Below are 2,500 nucleotides of genomic sequence, written 5' to 3'. Positions count from 1 at the left end.
GTAGGCCTTTTTTTTTCTCTTTTGATCCGGCTTCCTTCAATGCTGGTTTTCAGATGTATAAGTGATGTAGGTCATTAAGAAACCAAATCCTACAGCCACAAAACCCTGAACAAGCCCAATCTCGTCTGATCTTGGAAGCTAAGCAGAGCCGGGCCTGGTTAGTACTTGGATGCGAGACCACCTGGGAATACCAGGTGCTGTAGGCATTTTTTTTTTTCTCTCTTGTTCCGACTTCCTTCAATGCTGGTTTTGAGATGTATAAGAGATGTAGGTCAATAGGGAACCAATACCTACAGCCACACCACCCTGAACAAGCCCAATCTCGTCTGATCTTGGAAGCTAAGCAGAGCCGGGCCTGGTTAGTACTTGGATGGGAGACCACCTGGGAATACCAGGTGCTGTAGGCCTTTTTTTCTTCTCTCTTGTTCCGGCTTCCTTCAATGCTGGTTTCTAGATGTATAAGAGATGTAGGTCAATATGAAAACAATACCTACAGCCACACCACCCTGAACAAGCCCAATCTCATCTGATCTTGAAAGCTAAGCAGGGCTGGGCCTGGTTAGTACTTGGATGGGAGACCACCTGGGAATACCAGGTGCTGTAGGCCTTTTTTTTTTCTCTCTTGTTCTGGCTTCCTTCAATGCTGGTGTTGAGATGTATAAGAGATGTAGGTCAATAGGAAACTTATACCTACAGCCACTCCACCTTGAACAAGCACAATCTCGTCTGATCTTGAAAGATAAGCCGCGCCAGGCCTAGTTAGTACATGGATGGGAGACCACCTGGGAATATCAGGTGCTGTAGGCCTTTTTTTTTCTCTTTTGATCCGGCTTCCTTCAATGCTGGTTTTCAGATGTATAAGTGATGTAGGTCATTAAGAAACTAAATCCTACAGCCACAAAACCCTGAACAAGCCCAATCTCGTCTGATCTTGGAAGCTAAGCAGAGCCGGGCCTGGTTAGTACTTGGATGCGAGACCACCTGGGAATACCAGGTGCTGTAGGCATTTTTTTTTTTCTCTCTTGTTCCGACTTCCTTCAATGCTGGTTTTGAGATGTATAAGAGATGTAGGTCAATAGGGAACCAATACCTACAGCCACACCACCCTGAACAAGCCCAATCTCGTCTGATCTTGAAAGCTAAGCAGGTCCGGGCCTGGTTAGTACTTTTTTTTTTCTCTCTTGTTCTGGCTTCCTTCAATGCTGGTTTTGAGATGTATAAGTGATGTAGGTCATTAGGAAACCAATACCTACAGCCACACCACCCTGAACAAGCCCACTCTCGTCTGATCTTGGAAGCTAAGCAGTGACGGGCCTGGTTAGTACTTGGATGGGAGACCACCTGGGAATACCAGGTGCTGTAGGCCTTTTTTTTTTCTCTCTTGTTCCGGCTTCCTTCAATGCTGGTTTTTAGATGTATAAGAGATGTAGGTCAATAGGCAAACAATGCCTACAGCCACACCACCCTGAACAAGCCCAATCTCGTCTGATCTTGGAAGCTAAGCAGAGCCAGGCCTGGTTAGTACTTGGATGCGAGACCACCTGGGAATACCAGGTGCTGTAGGCCCTTTTTTTTTCTCTCTTGTTCCGACTTTCTTCAATGCTGGTTTTGAGATCTATAAGAGATGTAGATCAATAGGAAACCAATACCTACAGCCACACCACCCTGAACAAGCCCAATTTTGTCTGATCTTGGAAGCTAAGCAGGGCTGGGCCTGGTTAGTACTTGGATGGGAGACCACCTGGAAATACCAGGTGCAGTAGGCTTTTTTTTTTCTCTCTTGTTCCGGCCTCCTTCAATGCTGGTTTTGAGATGTATAAGAGATGTAGGTCAATAGGAAAAAGATACCTACAGCCGCACCACCCTGTACAAGCCCAATCTCGTCTGATCTTGGAAGCTAAGCAGGGCTGGGCCTGGTTAGCACTTCGATGGGAGACCACAAGGAAATACCAGGTGCTGTAGGCTTTTTTTTTTCTCTCTTGTTCCGGCCTCCTTCAATGCTGGTTTTGAGATGTATAAGAGATGTAGGTCAATAGGAAACCAATACCTACAGCCACACCACCCTGAACAAGCCGAAACTCGTCTGCTCTTGAAAGCTAAGCAGGTCCGGGCCTGGTTAGTACTTTTTTTTTTCTCTCTTGTTCTAGCTTCCTTCAATGCTGGTTTTAAAATGTATAAGTGATGTAGGTTATTAGAAAACCAATACCTACAGCCACACCACCCTGGACAAGCCCAATCTCGTCTGATCTTGGAAGCTAAGCAGTGCCGGGCCTGGTTAGTACTTAGATGGGAGACCACCTGGGAATACCAGGTGCTGTAGGCCTTTTTTTTTTTCTCTCTTGTTCCGGCTTCCTTCAATGCTTGTTTTTAGATGTATAAGAGATGTAGGTCAATAGTAAAACAATACCTACAGCCACACCACCCTGAACAAGCCCAATCTCGTCTGATCTTGGAAGCTAAGCAGGGCTGGGCCTGGTTAGTACTTGGATGGGAGACCACC

General features: G+C 46.1%; 3 non-coding genes and 7 pseudogenes across 3 annotated transcripts; all 10 read left to right on the top strand.

Annotated features, from left to right (window-relative positions):
- Window positions 1-87: 87 nt before the first annotated feature.
- LOC142122688 (5S ribosomal RNA) lies at window positions 88-206 on the top strand (annotated as a pseudogene).
- Window positions 207-288: 82 nt separating this feature from the next.
- Window positions 289-407, top strand: LOC142122228 (5S ribosomal RNA). Its single transcript, XR_012684128.1, has one exon. It is a non-coding gene; the product is annotated as a 5S ribosomal RNA (ribosomal RNA).
- An 81-nt stretch (window positions 408-488) lies between these two features.
- Window positions 489-607, top strand: LOC142122520 (5S ribosomal RNA). Its single transcript, XR_012684241.1, has one exon. It is a non-coding gene; the product is annotated as a 5S ribosomal RNA (ribosomal RNA).
- A 280-nt stretch (window positions 608-887) lies between these two features.
- LOC142122687 (5S ribosomal RNA) lies at window positions 888-1,006 on the top strand (annotated as a pseudogene).
- A 241-nt stretch (window positions 1,007-1,247) lies between these two features.
- LOC142122455 (5S ribosomal RNA) lies at window positions 1,248-1,366 on the top strand (annotated as a pseudogene).
- An 81-nt stretch (window positions 1,367-1,447) lies between these two features.
- On the top strand, window positions 1,448-1,566 carry LOC142122479 (5S ribosomal RNA; annotated as a pseudogene).
- An 81-nt stretch (window positions 1,567-1,647) lies between these two features.
- On the top strand, window positions 1,648-1,766 carry LOC142122543 (5S ribosomal RNA; annotated as a pseudogene).
- An 80-nt stretch (window positions 1,767-1,846) lies between these two features.
- Window positions 1,847-1,965, top strand: LOC142122612 (5S ribosomal RNA; annotated as a pseudogene).
- Window positions 1,966-2,204: 239 nt separating this feature from the next.
- On the top strand, window positions 2,205-2,323 carry LOC142122281 (5S ribosomal RNA). Its single transcript, XR_012684177.1, has one exon. It is a non-coding gene; the product is annotated as a 5S ribosomal RNA (ribosomal RNA).
- An 82-nt stretch (window positions 2,324-2,405) lies between these two features.
- LOC142122415 (5S ribosomal RNA) overlaps window positions 2,406-2,500 on the top strand; it is a 119-nt pseudogene continuing 24 nt past the window's right edge.

The sequence above is a fragment of the Mixophyes fleayi genome, unplaced genomic scaffold (genome assembly GCF_038048845.1).
Source record: "Mixophyes fleayi isolate aMixFle1 unplaced genomic scaffold, aMixFle1.hap1 Scaffold_229, whole genome shotgun sequence".
In the NCBI taxonomy this organism is placed as follows: Eukaryota; Metazoa; Chordata; class Amphibia; order Anura; family Limnodynastidae; genus Mixophyes; species Mixophyes fleayi.
The sequence above is the reverse complement of the archived record's forward strand: the minus strand, read 5'-3'. Positions and strand labels throughout refer to the sequence as shown.